Consider the following 16,161-nt stretch of genomic DNA (forward strand, 5'->3'; position numbering starts at 1 on the left):
ATACGTTAAATTTTTTTTCTCCCCCACTCTACATACTTTTTGAATCAAAATTATAATTCTCAATATTTTTACTTAAAAAAGGTTTACTACATTCATCTCGCTAAATTCAACTGTTTTTGAGATAAACGCATTTTAAATCTGCGAAACAACATAATTTTTTGCATAATATCATTGTAGAGACACGAAAAATAAACTTGAAACCATAATAATTGTGCCAATTCTCATATTTATGTCATTGCATCGCAAATTCCATTTGAAGAAATTTGCTATACATTTTTGTAAATTTTTATGGTTTAAAATTATTTTTCGGGTGTAACTACAATGATATTATGCAAAAAATTATGTTGCCTCGCAGATTTAAAATGCGTTTATCTCGAAAACGGTTGAGTTTAGCGAGATAAGTGTAGTATACCTTTTAAGTAAAAATATTAAGAGAATGAAAGTTTTGATTCAAAAAGTATGTAGAATGGGTAATAAACAAAATTGAACCTATTAAATGAGCTCTGAAAGGCGTATGTGGCGCCCTCTGGGTAATACAGCATTTTTGGTGGCGATTTAGATTTCTCGTCCCAAAACACCTCCGCTTACCAAATTTCGTGTTATTATCCCATGCCTGTTAGGAAATATTCAAGAATAAATAAAATAAAAGCTTAACTTTGACACCCTGTAATTCGGTTATTATCAACTTTCATACTAAGGTAAGTTAGCTTAAATCGACCTATTTTAAGCTCAGCATAGGCGTAACCAGGATGATCCTAAGGGGGGTTACAACTACTGGAAGGTCTCTGAGGGGTATGGTGTTAAGCGACTTAAAGGTTTAAACTCACTAAGGTACTTTTTAAAAAGACCCTTTATTAACTTTTACAAATATACTTCACTTTTAATTGATCGAAAATAACTGAAATTAATTACAATGATATTACTTTTATATAAAATCAAAATGCTGAATATAAAAGGTAAAACTGCTGATTGCGATCGCTGACCTCTGGGGTTATTGCACCATAATTTCTCCATCCCCTTGAGAAGTTTTGTGAGGGATGAACAAAACTGAAGGCGTTGGTTCCGGATCGGCTGCATCCTCTTCTTCTTCGTCCTCTTCCATTTTCTTCTTTTTCCATAACTCTCGTAATTTGTAAACCAGGAGAATGATAAGGGCAATTACCAAGAAATATATTGGTGGTGTCCACAGATGAGAATGGTCCATTGTTGTTAGGGACACGGGTTGGAGTCTTTCTTCTTCGGTTGAGAGTTTATGCAGTTCATCTAACTGGATTCTGTCTAACTTTAGAGGCTTCACTGTTGGATCTTCGTCTTGGAATTTAATTTTGATCCTTGGCAGGGTTAAAGGTTCTTCTTTTACTGCTGCTTTGGAGTTGATATAAACTTCGTTGTTGGTTCTGAACTCGCATCCTGGGGGTAGTTCTATCAGGAATGTTCCTTCTAGTACTTCAATTTTGGAAGTAGAACAGTGGGTGGAAATTTTAGTAGCTTTTGGAAAAACAGCAATATAGTGGGCTTCAGATAATTTTTGCATAATTGTTGTGCTAATTGTGATCGGCACGTTTTGACATTGAGCGGCGTCGTTGGATAATTTTAGGATTTGATTTATGCAGTCATCGGATTCTGTATTTTCTTGTGGGAACTTCTCTGGACAGATGAATTTCTTCGGTTCGCTTTTTCTGCATGGTAGGTCCATGTATTGGAAAAGTTCCGAATTAGAAACTAAATATGGCCCAGGTGGGATAATTATTGTATTGTTGATGGTGGGAAGTGAATATAAATGAAAATATGTAAATACTTTGGAATGAAGAATGGGGAAATGTAAGATAAAGACTAGAGAATGGTTGGAATAGTAACCATCTACTTCTACTATCTCGTAGTATTTCATCAGATCTTCTTCTTGGAGGTATGGTAGCTGAGAAGCTGGGTGATGTTCTAGCATCTTCTGTATGGTCCATCTGATTTCGTCTGGTTTTATAAGTCCATTGTGAAGAGTTTTGATTTTTGCAAACGTAATTGCTGTCTGTAAGTCATCTAATACTTGTATGATAGTTTGTAAGGCTAAATTCATCTGGTCTAGAGTTCGTTTTTAGTCGTCGATGTGACCAGTTGTGTTTTGTTTTGGTTGTCATCACGACCGACTTACTCAAATTTGTTTAAGTGTTTTTGTTATTGTTTTGGAGTGTTGTGTAACTAAACTCGTTGTAAGTGTTACCAGATTTGTTTGACTATTCTACATTTTGTTTACTTTTTTAACATTCAACGACCCAATTAAATATTGCTTAACCTTGACCACCATGATCTACAATTGTGATATTTGCTTGATTGAATTTTCCGAAAACGACAAATATAAGATACGTTGTCATGGGGACTGTAGACGATATTTTTGTCTCAAGTGTTCTGGTCTCAATAAAACCGTCTCAAAAACTCTACTAGATCCAAAAAATGCCCATTTAAAATATTTCTGTACATTATGTGATTCACCTAGCCTCAGATGTTTAAATGAAAAAGTAACAAATTTAACAAAAAATCAAATACCACAAGAGAACTTTGACGCCTTACTTCAAGTTACTAAAAAACTCACAGATAATTTGCCTGTATTTATAGAGACATATGATTTATTAGCAAAAAATGACGACAAATTAGACTATCTTACAAAAAAAATTGACGAGATTCATAAATTAAATAACTTGTTAAATTCTGAGTATCTTTTAAAATCCATAAGGCAGATGGAACAAGATATTTTCAATATATCGTCAGTTTTTTTCGGCTGTTCAAATGACACGATTAAAATACAAGTCCAAGATACACATTCATCTGAGATAAAGTTGGGATTAGAGAGGCTCTCTTCACACATCAGTGAAATATCTAATCAAATGTGTAATCTTTCCAACAAACTACCTACTATACCAACGAAGAAAGAGGTATCGAAGAAAAACATAGTATATGCCACTTCAAGTACCCAAACTGAAGACACCCAGCATTTTGAAACCAGTACAGTCAAAAAAACAAAAATTGCACAAGATAAATGTCACTTTGTCGTCATTAGCAACTTAGCCCCAATATACACACCTATACAAGTAGTTCATTACATTAAAGAGAAGCTAGGTATCAAGGAATTTATAAGATGTTACGCCCTCCTTAAAGATGCCAACTCAGATACTGGCTCCTCATTCAAAATAGGTATTAAGTCTAAAACATCTATTGACTTATTATTTAATAAAGAAATTTGGCCACCGGGTGTAAACGTTAAGTGGTCTACAGAATCCTTATACTCCGAACCAACGACTTCATCTGAGACAGATATAAATCAGAAGAACATCAGAAGCACGGTTAACTTGGAAAATCCAATTACCATTCCAAGTAACAACAAGAATGAAGTTGATACCACAAATATACTGACAGACAAGCAGGCCATTGCAATGTGCAAATCTAAAGATCCTTTCCGTTCTCATATTAATTTCATTAAGAAGGATACTTTAGAACCATCGATAAATCTGGATCCTTTGACCCCACCAAGAGTTAGATTGACCAATAACTCGAATAGTCGATATCTTTTAGCCAGATTAAGGGAACCGGATATCTTGAAGGCCATTAAAATTCATCTTGCTTTTCTACACGACCAACCTGCATCAGTATTTTATGATGGGTATACCAACACAAGTGTTAAACTCTTTCTGGCTTCCGAAGGACTTCCGACTAAGAATGAAGATCTAAGAAAAATTCTTCTAGAATTCAACGATGCTTATGGAATCGGTGCAGATGAAGTAGACGCTGATCTTGCTGCTTTTAGGTCTTTTCTCACTTCGGAAAGAATTATTCACCTGCAAAAATCAAGGGAATGTCACCGAAATTATTATTCCACTAGCTCTCCAAGACGAAATTTTTAAATAATACGACGTATTCTGAGGAACTAGAAACCTCGAATAATTTTAGTGATGACAACTTAAGTATGGTTCTGATTAATATTCGTTCTATAAGAAATAAAACTGACGAATTGTTTTTGTTTCTAGAGGAATTAGGATTTCCCCAGATAGTTGCTGTTACAGAACACTGGCTTGCAGTCAACGAGCCTTTTTTTGTAGAGAATTATACCACAATTGCTAGGTATGATCGTCCAAACTCAGCTCATGGAGGCACCCTAATTCTTTCTGCAAACAATGATTTTTCTCTGATAACAAAATATGACTTTTTGTTGAATGAAGCCTTCTTTGAATTTTCCTTAGTTTTTAATAAAAATCTTAATCTTTACATTATTTGCATCTATAGATCACCTGACTCTTCCGTGGAACTATTTTTTCAGAACCTGCTAAATTTGTTAGATGACTTGCCTCACAAAAGCAGAAAAATTATATGCGGAGACTTCAACATAAATTATGCTGCTGCTTGTGCTACCCAAATGTTCTTGGTCAACATATTTGAATCATATGGTCTCTCCATGCACGTTAATTCTCCTACAAGGATTACAAAAACTACATCTAGCATAATTGATTATATTGTCTCCGATTTCTCACCCCTTGATGTTTGCTCTACAGTTATTAATGCGGAACTATCGGATCATGAAGCAGTATATACGAAATTTAACATCTTCAGCAAACCCTCCTCGAAAACCCGACGTTTAGGTAGGATTTTTTCCGCTCGGAATTTTCATAAATTTCAAAATTTATGTTTAACTTCTGACTGGCATTTTCCTTCTACGGACGTGGACTATAATTTCAGTGATTTTTTGGAGAAGCTTGTCTGTATCTTCAATAAGGCATTTCCTTTAATTACGATTAAGCCAAAACGTCGCAAACCCTGGACTACCAAAGGTATCCGCATATCAGCAAAAAATATGCGTTCACTACTTTATATCAAGAAATTTACTACCAACGTCTCTGTCACTCAATATATCACCAATTACAGAGTCACATACTTAAAACTCATCAAATCAGCTAAAAAAGCCTACTATCAAAATCGTCTGGGAAGCTCCAAAAGTGTTGCAAAAGAAACTTGGTCCATAATAAACGATCTTCGAAACAAAACCCACGCAGCTCAAACATTTGCCCTTCCAAACCCTGAAAATCTAAACGAATACTTCATTAACGTGAGTAAAAATATAACATCCACTATTCAGTCTCAACAAGATCCCATTTCCTATCTCCCTAATTCAGAAATTGTCTCGAATTCATTCTTTATAAGACCAATCTATAAATCTGAATTGATCCAAACGATCAATAGTATCAAAAGCAAATCATCTTGTAGTACTGATGGACTATCTATAAAAATCTTCTCAAATCTCACAGATAATGTGTTAGAACTCCTCGTGTCACTAATTAATGATTCCTTTGAAAACGGTAAATTTCCAGAGTGCCTAAAGACAGCCATTATTATTCCTCTTCATAAAGGTGGCGAAAAATCTAATGCCTGCAACTATAGACCTATTGCCCTACTACCGGTACTCTCCAAAATTATTGAGAGGCTCATAAAAACCCGACTTATGTCCTTTCTCTTTGATAACAATATTTTATCACAAAATCAGTTCGGCTTCTTAACTAATAAATGTACAACTGATGCCATGTTTTCTGTACTTCACGAGGTTTACCAAGCACTAAACAATAATCTTTATACTGCCACTGTTTTCTGTGACTATTCCAAAGCTTTTGATTATGTAAATCACAACATTTTGATTAAAAAACTTAATTACTATGGAATTCGAGGTATTTCTTTGAATTGGTTTAAATCTTACTTAGATAATAGGAAACAATTGGTTAGAGCAAATGATACTGACTCTAGTCTCAAAAACATTATATGTGGAGTACCACAAGGTTCAGTATTGGGTCCTCTACTTTTCCTGATCTTTATAAATGACATCACTAATTTAAAAATCGATGGAAAAATTTTTCTTTTTGCTGATGATACCAGTATCACTTGGAGCAACTCAACTATTGCAACTCTTCATGCAACTATAACTTCTGATCTTCTTACGATAAAAACCTGGTCTGACTCTAATCTACTCTCCTTTAACGTGGATAAAACGGTAGCATTATCATATAAAGGTGCTCTTCAACCCCTGCTTGTGAATAGCAGCCAGATCTCTACCGTTGATTCTGTAAAATTTCTTGGTATTCTTTTAGACAGCAACCTCAAATGGTCCCTTCATATCGATTTGTTAAGTAAGAAACTCGCCTCGGCCTGCTATGCCATAAGATCTGTTTCGAAGGAACTCAATTTAGCATCTTCTAAAATAACATATTTTTCTTTATTCGAGTCTCATCTTCGATATGGTCTTCCTTTTTGGGGGTCTAGTACAGCTGCCCAATTTGATGTTATTTTCAAATTACAAAAAAGAGCAATAAGATATCTGTTTGGCCTCAGAAGAACAACCCATTGCAGAAGTTACTTTAAAGATCACGAAATTTTAACCCTTCCATCTTTGTATATTTTAGAAACTGTTTGCTTAATTCGTAAACACATGCATGTCTTTCCAGCAAGGCCTCATCATGACTACTCCACCAGAAATTCAACTTTTGATGTCTATTTACCGATCCCGTCTTCTGAGTTAGTAAAGAAATCTATACTATATTCCGCAAAAAAACTATACAACCATCTCCCTTTACAACTTAAATCTGCAACATCCTTTCTCAAGTTCCGTAAAATGACAAAAGCTCATTTATCTAAAAGACCATATTATTCAGTAGAAGAGTTTCTTAATGACTAACTAAGAAATCACAGTAATGTACAAGTAACTAAATTGTATTTATCTATATTTGGGTGTCACATACAGCAGCTTAAACTTATTGGTTCTTTTGTTTGTGTTTTATTATATTATGTTGTAGGTTCAATTTTGCAATTTATAGTAATTTTGCAATATATTGGTTTTTGTTTTTTTACTTCACTTTTTTTTAACTTGTTTATATATTTTTTTTTATTGACGATTTATCTAATTTTATAAAATTGTATTTGTTATTGTTATTGTTATGTATATCTTTTTCGTGAATCTATGTTAAGCTTTGTCCATAAAATTGTATAATTTTCAGTGACAATAAAGCATATTTCTATTCTATTCTAACGTTTCGAACTTGCATGTAGTGGTTGAAGTCAAAGACGAATTGGTTTAAATCCGTTCTGATTCTGTTGGTTTCTGCTGCTATTATCTCTTGATTGTGGGTTAGCAACGTTACTGTCTCATTATAGTTGTTCATTATTTTCTTATTAAGGCTTAATTGGTTGTTGATGTTGTTAATAATATTCTGTTGATTAAGTTCAAGTGTCTGAATTGCAGCATCATATCTTACTGCATCTTCTTGATCTAAGTTTCATGATATGGATTTTATAATACTTCCTAAGCCATTGATAAGACCTCTTTTATTTCTGGTTGCTGGATAGATTGAGTCGAGTTTCTCTTGGGCTGTTTTAAGGAGATATTGCAATGTTTGGTCGAAGTTCTGTAGACTGTCGAAGTACGGTTGGCTGAGTCCATTTTCTATAGCTATGGTTGTAGTTTGATATTGAGATTTTAATGTTTCGATTTCTTGTGCTATTGGTTCTAATTGGAAATAGTGGATAAAATCGTGAGTGCTAGTTTGGATTCTGGCTTCTCCGATCTTAACAGGAAGGATCCCTGGATTGTCTCGAAGGTCCTGGATCTTCACTTCTTGGGCTGTTACTGAGATACATCTGTAAAGTATTTTTGGGGTTAGTTTTCATTGGTGGTTGATGTTTAATGTTCTTCTTGTGCACCGTAGTATCTTGGGTATCAATAGTAACAGGATTGTTATTTTTGACTAGTTTAGATGAAAATCTGGGGAGCAATTTGTTTCGTTTTACTGTTTTTCGAGTGTAGATTTTCGTGCTTGGTTTATATGTTATAGGTGAGTGTCGTTTTTCGTTCAATTTTTCAATATTTTTCTGTTTGCTCTCTTGCAATTTCTTATTTATTTCTTTATACATCTCTTTTGTTTTCAATCTGTGCTCCTGTGTGTAATTATTTATAAGTGTTCTGTTAATGTCAATGTCGAATGGATCTTGGGCATCTATGTGACCATTGAGAACGTTGATGGGCTTCTGTTTGGTAGCTGAGTGGATAGAGTTGTTGTATGCCATAATGGCGTAAAGCATCTGGTCTTTTATGTTAAGTGTTTTCTTTTTTTCTTTTAATATTCGAAGATGCTCTATGATTGTGGAGTGAAAGCGCTCGACCATTCCATTGGATTGCGGGTTATCAGGTGTTGTGTAGTGGATTAGAATCTTGTGAGTGTCCACGAATTCTTGAACGAGTCCATTTTTAAATTCGGTTCCACTGTCCGAAATTATCATATGTGGTAGTCCATGATGTGTGATGAATAACAGGAATGCGTTTAAAATGTTGATAGCGTTTGATCCTTCTATTGGGTATGCTTGTCCGTATTTTGAAAAGGCGTCGATGATGGTAAGGAATTTTTGTCCTGCTGCTTGGAATGTGTCTACATGAACAATTTCCAGTGGTTTAGTTGGTGTTGGGGTTAACATAAACTTCGGTTTTTCGGGATTTCTGTCGTATTTGTTGGTTTGACAAGTATCGCAGAGATTAATATATTCTTCTATGTCCTTTTTCAACGTTGGCCAATAATAGTGTTTTCTGATTTGAATTTCTGTTTCGTTAATTCCTCTATGGTTTGTTTTTCCTTGATGAGAGTCTTGTACGATGGTTTTCTGTCTCTCTGTACTGTTTATATCTTCTAAGAGGTTGTTGCATTTGACAAGATCAAATGCAGAATTCTTGAATGTTTCACGAAGTATGTTGCAGACAGTCTGGTAGAGTTCATCAGTTTCGAATAGGATGGCGTATTTCTTTTTTGTGTCAACGTAATTTTTGAAGAAGTTGAAAATATCATTTTTCAGGTCGCTTTTGTCGAGTTGGACGTGCATTCTTTTCTTTGTTACGAAGCACTGTTCTGTTATGGGTTTTGCAGGATTGTAGTTTACCAATTTGAATATGATTTGATTGTTGTAACAGTTCAATGGTCTTTCGCTGATTGGAATTCCGAGTATTGGGTTTTCTTCTGTAGAATGCTGGGTACCATCTGTATTGTTGCCTTGTTGATATAGAGAACTTGGCCGACTTTCAATTTTTTGATTTTGTTCCTGAAGAATTTCATCTATTACTTTCATTTCTTCTGCAGTTAGGCCGGATGTTTGTTTTTCTTTAATAATTTCTTCTAAGTCATCCATAGGAATTACTTCATCTGGATCGCATACTGAACTTGGGTGGTTGACCATGGATATGTCGTCATCTTCTTTTCTGGATAATAGGCTGATTATTTCTTCCATGTGCTCATCAACGGTGTTCATTTCTTTAGTGTGGATTTCAATACGGGATAATGCATCAGCGTTGGTGTTGAATTTTCCTTTTTTGTATATGACTTCGTAGTCAAATTCTTCAAGTTTTAACCTCCATCTAACAAGTTTTGAGTTCGGATCTTTTAGAGAAAATAGCCATTGAAGTGGTCGATGATCGGAGAGGATTTTGAACTTTCTTCCAAATAAATAAGGTCGAAAATATTTAGTAGCCCATACGATTGCAAGCATTTCCTTTTCAATAGTGGAATATTTGAGCTCTGTTTCGTTCAGTGTTCGTGATGCATATGCGATGGGTTTATCTTGTCCTACAGGACCCTGTGACAGGATAGCACCTACAGCAAAGTTGCTTGCATCTGTGGTGAGGTTGAAAGGCTGCGTAAAATCCGGGTATTGTAAAAGTGGTTCGTTGGTTAGCAGGTTCTTGCAGATTTTGATACAGTTGAGGAATTGTTCAGTGTGTTCTATCTTGGCATCTTTCTTCAAACATGAGGTGAGAGGCTTTGTTATTTTTGCGAAATCCTTGATGAACTTCCTGTAATAGCCAAGTAGTCCGAGAAATCCTCTAATCTCTTTTGCTGTCCTTGGTATGGGATAGTCTATGATGGCTTTAATTTTGCTTGGATTTGGCTTTATTCCTTCAGGAGTTACGACATGACCCAAAAATTCGACTTCTTTTTTCAGAAATTCGCATTTATCTATCTGTATCTTGAACTTTGTTTCTCGTAGTCTCTCGAAGATTTTCTTAAGGTTGACCATGTGTTCCTGGAGTGAGGTTGAGTATACGATAATGTCATCCATGTATACTAAGCAGATGTCTCCTACAAATCCTTTAAGCACGTTGTCCATTATCCTCTGGAATGTAGCTGGTGCATTCTTCAATCCAAAAGGCATTCTGAGATATTCGTAGTGGCCATTTTCAACGTTAAATGCTGTTTTCTGTATATCTTCCTCTGCCATTTCTATCTGGTGAAATCCACTGGCTAGATCAAGCGTGGAAAAATATTGACAGCGTCCTAGTTTATCGAGGATGTCCGTGATATTCGGGATTGGGTATCTATCGTCTATAGTCTTCTCATTCAACTTCCTGTAATCGACTACGATTCTCCATTTGATTTTTCCTGAGGCGTCTGGTTTCTTCGCCACGACCCAGATTGGCGACGACCAGGGCGACTGACTTGGTCTGATGATGCCTTGGTCCAGCATTGATGTTATCTGCTTGTTAACTTCTTCTCGATGAACATGTGGATATCGATATGATTTTGTGAAAACTGGGACTTCATCTGTTGTTCTTATATGGTGTTTTATTTGATTTGTAAATGTTAAAGTCTCATCAGGATTATGGAATATGTCTGCAAATTTTCTGCATAAACGTCTGATATGCATCTCCTCTTCTGGATTTAGATGATCTGTTCTGATGAGGGGATCAATGTCTATTAGTGTTTCTGTTTCCATAGGAATGATGTCCGAAGTGTACAGATGATATTCATGAAGATCTATTGGATTGCTTTTAACAGGATCGGTGAGTGCTACTTGAATAGGTTCATCGGTGTTGTTGATCATTTCGGTCCAGGCTAGTTGATTGCAGGCTTCGCTGAGAGTTTCTCTTAAAATCGCCCCCTGTATTTCTTGTTTCGGTATAAGTATGGTGCCTTTTGTTTGTTTCACTGGAAGTCGTACTTGTGTGATTGTTCTGGGTTCTAATTGAATTGTATAAAACTGTGTCTTATTGGTTTCATAATAAAAGATAGGGAGAACTGAATGTGCCGTAGTTAGTGTGGATGCTGGGAAATTAAGATGTGCTTGTAAAAGTTTTAAGTTATCAAGGCCTATAAGGCCATCAAATGTTTTATGAAATTTAAAAAGGTAAAATTTTAGATTAATATTAGAATTAAATTCAAGGAAGATGGGAATTTCTGCACAATATTCTTGTGAATGGTTTTGAAATATTGAACTGACTACAAACGGTTCGTGCTTGATGAAATTTTTATAAAATTTGGAAGCAATTTCGGGGTTAAGAAATGATTTGGTTGCCCCTGTATCAAGAAGAAGTTTGAGTGGGGGATTTTGGATTTTTATATACGGAAGTTCTTTTTTGTCTGAATAAGAATTGAGTTCGACTACGTTTCTTCGTTTTCCTCTTGGGGTTTTGGAAAATTTACATCTTCTTCCTCCTCGTATTGGGTATTCTGGTAGTCTTCTACGTGGTAGTCCTCCGAATATGTGTCCTGATTTGGGTAGTAATATGCCTGTTCTCCATAGTAGGCATTGGTGTCGTTTTCGTCTTGCTGTTCAATATTAAACAGCTCTTCTACGATCATATTTGGAGCGTATTGTTGCTGTGGCTGTGGTCTAAAATTTCTGAAGCTTTGTCCTCTGTTAAATCCTGTTTGGCGTGTGCTTACAGACATCGGTGTTGGCTTGTATTGTTGCGGTGGTTTGCTTGCCCATGGGTTAGGTCTTGGAGGTTGTGTATTTGTTATGGTTTGTTGTTTCTGTGGTTGGAATCGAGCGGGTTGTATTGGCCATCTTGGATTAAATGTAGACTGTTGTGGTCGTGACGGTCCTGGATTATTTCCAAAAAATGATTGATGTAACTGGGGCCTGGGCATGGGTTGTTGCCATTGTGGTGCTGTTACGAACTGCGGCTGTCTCTGGGGTTGTATGTGAGTAGTTTTATTTGGCAATGAGAAATTGGTTCTTTGTAAGTATCTGATATTGTTCTCTTCTTGGATAAATCGGAGAGCGACAGCGAGGCTTGTAGGCCTCATTGATCGTATGGTTGATCCTATTGGTTCCCTTAATCCTGCTAGGAACGTAGTTAGGGCTTGTTGTTGAAAGAATGTCTTTTTGCTTGCTTTTACAGCTTCATTATCGTTATGGAGTTCGATATGATTTGAAATTGTGTTTAAAAGTGTCATTACTTTTTCATGAAATTGTTGGGGAGACTCATTGGGCCCTTGCTTCAAGTTTACCATATCTCGTGTGAGCGAATTTTCATTGCGTTGGTCGGCAAAATTTTGTATTAGCGTGGTCCTTATTGTGTTCCAGTCTTTACACCCATATACAGAAATGACTTCTCGAGCACGTCCTTTAATTTTATTCATTACGCCTCGAGTCAACATGTGATTTTGAAAGCTTTCGGGATTAGCACGATCCCAGAAATGATCAAGAACCATTGTAGTAACTTCAATGAAGTTATGCAGTTCGTTAGGGTTTCCATCGTAATCAGGTACGACAGATAGATGTTTATTGACATCAAAAACAAGAGCGGGAGCGGGTGCCACGGCCATAATATCTAATTGACTAGCGGGAGCAGGAGTAATAATTATAGACGGTATATCTAAGCTTATTGGAGTATTATTTGAAGAATTATCGTTAGCTTTTAAACTAAATTGAGCAACTGAGTTATTTTGCGAAATAGAAGCAGCACCAGGTTCGACAATCGATTCACTGATAGTTGCAAGAGAATTACTAATTTTAAGCGATGAAATTTGTGAAGCAATTAAATTAGGATTAGAAAAATATTAAATTTGCTTAAAGATAGAAGATTATGCTTTGGTGCATTTCTTCTCGAAGGAACTGGCTTCTTTTCTGCTTTCTTCTTATCGTCTTTCGGCATATAAATGGATTTTTACACTTTGACACTGGTCTTCCGTATACTTCTGGGGTTGAACGGCTGTGGTTTTCCCTGGAAGTTGGTTCGTAGCGGGTAAACGTTTAAAAACGACCAGGATCACTAAAGGACTCTCCCACTTATCTTACTGCACTGTGCCACTTAAAGGTTTAAACTCACTAAGGTACTTTTTAAAAAGACCCTTTATTAACTTTTACAAATATACTTCACTTTTAATTGATCGAAAATAACTGAAATTAATTACAATGATATTACTTTTATATAAAATCAAAATGCTGAATATAAAAGGTAAAACTGCTGATTGCGATCGCTGACCTCTGGGGTTATTGCACCATAATTAGCGTATAAAGCTCAAATTACATCCCAATGGGGGGCTTATAACCCTCAAAACCCCCCTGGTTACGCCTATGAAGCTCAGGAATCTAAGGTTAAGCTATGGCCCATTCTTTACCAAACACCTTGTATATAATAAGCGAGTCTTCCATAGCTGGCGCCGCTTCTCGCATCCTAATTTCCAGCGCAGCGTGTTCTGTCGAAGTAATCTTCAGTTTTTAAATCTGTGGCGTCATTGCATCTTCGACATCTTCTCTCCAGGATCGTTTTGGTCTACTAGACCGGGCAGTATCGTCGCCCCCGCTAGCGAAATTATTCCGATTCGATTTTTTTGCACAAACTTACTCAAAAAGAGGTCCTTATAGCATATCCACAGGGTGCCGGCCGGTGCCGTGGTCAAAAAATTGTTTAAACAATTTTTTTTAAACAAATTCACAAAAATAATTTTTTCATTTCGAACAAAATTTTTTTAGATAAATTGGTTTATTCTGGGCAAAAAAGGTCTCATGTCATTTTTTTCTAAAATTGATTGTTGTCGAGTTATATGCGATTAAAAATTTGAAAAATGCGAAAATGGCCATTTTCAAGGCTTAATAACTCGAGTAATAAACATTATTATTATGAAATTCAAAAAGTGACCAAATCAAGTTTCAAATCCCTTCTTCAAGGTTCTGAAGAGATCTTTGTGATTATTTTATTACAAAGCTGTTATTTTTAATTATTAACAATTAGCGCTATAGTCCAGGATGTATCCGTCGCCCCCGTTAGTGAAATTATTCCGATTAAATTTTTTTGCAGAAACTTACTCAAAACAAGGTCCTTATAACATATCCACAGGGTGCCGGGCGGTGCCGTGGTCGAAAAATTGTTTAAACAATTTTTTAAAACAAATTCACAAAAATATTTTTTTTATTGCGAACGATTTTTTTTGATAATTTGGGTTATTCTGAGCAAAAAAGGTCTCTTGTGATTTTTCTCTAAAATTGATTGTTGTCGAGTTATATGGCCATTTTCGCATTTTTCAAATTATAAATCGCGTATAATTCGACAACAATCAATTTTAGAAAAAAATCACTAGACATAAATTATCTAAAAAAATTTGTTCGAAGTGAAAAAAATATTTTTGTGAATTTGTTTAAAAAAAAATTGTTTAAACAATTTTTCGACCACGTCACCGACCGGCACCCTGTGAATATGTTATAAGGACCTCGTTTTGAGTAAGTTTCTGCACAAAAATGGAATCGGAATAATTTCACTAACGGGGGCGACGATACATCCTGGACTAGAGCGCTAATTGTTAATAATTAAAAATAACAGCTTTATCTCTTCAAGACCTTGAAGAAGGGATTTGAACCTTGATTTGGTGACTTTTTGAATTTCATAATATTAATGTTTAATCGAGTTATTAAGCCTTGAAAATGGCCATTTTCGCATTTTTCAAATTTTTAATCGCATATAACTCGACACCAATCAATTTTAGAAAAAAATAACAGGAGACCTTTTTTGCTCAGAATAAGCCAATTTATCTAAAAAATTTTTGTTTGAAATGAAAAAATTATTTTTGTGAATTTGTTTAAAAAAAATTGTTTAAACAATTTCTCGACCACGGCACCGCCCGGCACCCTGTCGATATATTATAAGGACCTCTTTTTGAGTAAGTTTGTGCAAAAAAATCGAATCGGAATAATTTCGCTAGCGGGGGCGACGATACTGCCCGGTCTATACCTCGTTTTCTTCTAGTGGGTGGAGTTCGTTTTTTCTATTTTTTTTTGCTATCTATTTTGAGACATTCAATGAAGGTCTACATACCAGTTAAGTCTTTTGGCTTCGATTGTGTCTATTATATCTATTGAATTTCATAATAATAATGTTTACTCGAGTTATTAAGCCTTGAAAATGGCCATTTTCGCATTTTTCAAATTTTTAATCGCATATAACTCGACACCAATCAATTTTAGAAAAAAATAACAGGAGACCTTTTTTGCTCAGAATAAGCCAATTTATCTAAAAAAATTTTGTTTGAAATGAAAAAATTATTTTTGTGAATTTGTTTAAAAAAAATTGTTTAAACAATTTCTCGACCACGGCACCGCCCGGCACCCTGTCGATATATTATAAGGACCTCTTTTTGAGTAAGTTTGTGCAAAAAAATCGAATCGGAATAATTTCGCTAGCGGGGGCGACGATACTGGCCGGTCTATACCTCGTTTTCTTCTAGTGGGTGGAGTTCGGTTTTTCTATTTTTTTTTGCTATCTATTTTGAGACATTCAATGAAGGTGTACATACCAGTTAAGTCTTTTTTCTTCGATTGTGTCTATTATATCTAGATCAATTTCCATTTCTCTCCTAATATCTTACCTAATAATAGTTGTTCATTTCTCAATATTTCATTTCGAAGAGTTCGGCACCGTACAACCCAATACTTTCTATAGTAGAACGTCGATAATCCGGACGTCAAAAATTCGGACCGTCAATAATCCGGATTTGTATCTAGCAAAAATATCTGATTCTTTTAAAATAAATTAAGAACTTAGCTGCGAAAAACGAACCTCTATCGCAGTTCAAAAATATTTTACACATTTTTTAAAAATCCAAATAGTGTCTGATGTTTTTTACTGTACACATGCTGCTATTATAAATTAATTACAATACAGTGTTTAAACATAAAAAAATGTTTTGATTAATTTTACCTATAGACACTTTACTGTACAAGAGAAAACATATAATTTTAAAACGTTTGTTGTACTTTAATGTGTATACTTGCCTTGTTTTGAGGTAATTTTGATAATCCGGATAATTTGATAATCCGGATGGGGTCCGGTCCCAATTAATCCGGATTATTGACGTTCTACTGTACAGTAGAATCCGGATT

The sequence above is a fragment of the Diabrotica virgifera genome, chromosome 8 (genome assembly GCF_917563875.1).
Source record: "Diabrotica virgifera virgifera chromosome 8, PGI_DIABVI_V3a".
NCBI lineage: Eukaryota > Metazoa > Arthropoda > Insecta > Coleoptera > Chrysomelidae > Diabrotica > Diabrotica virgifera.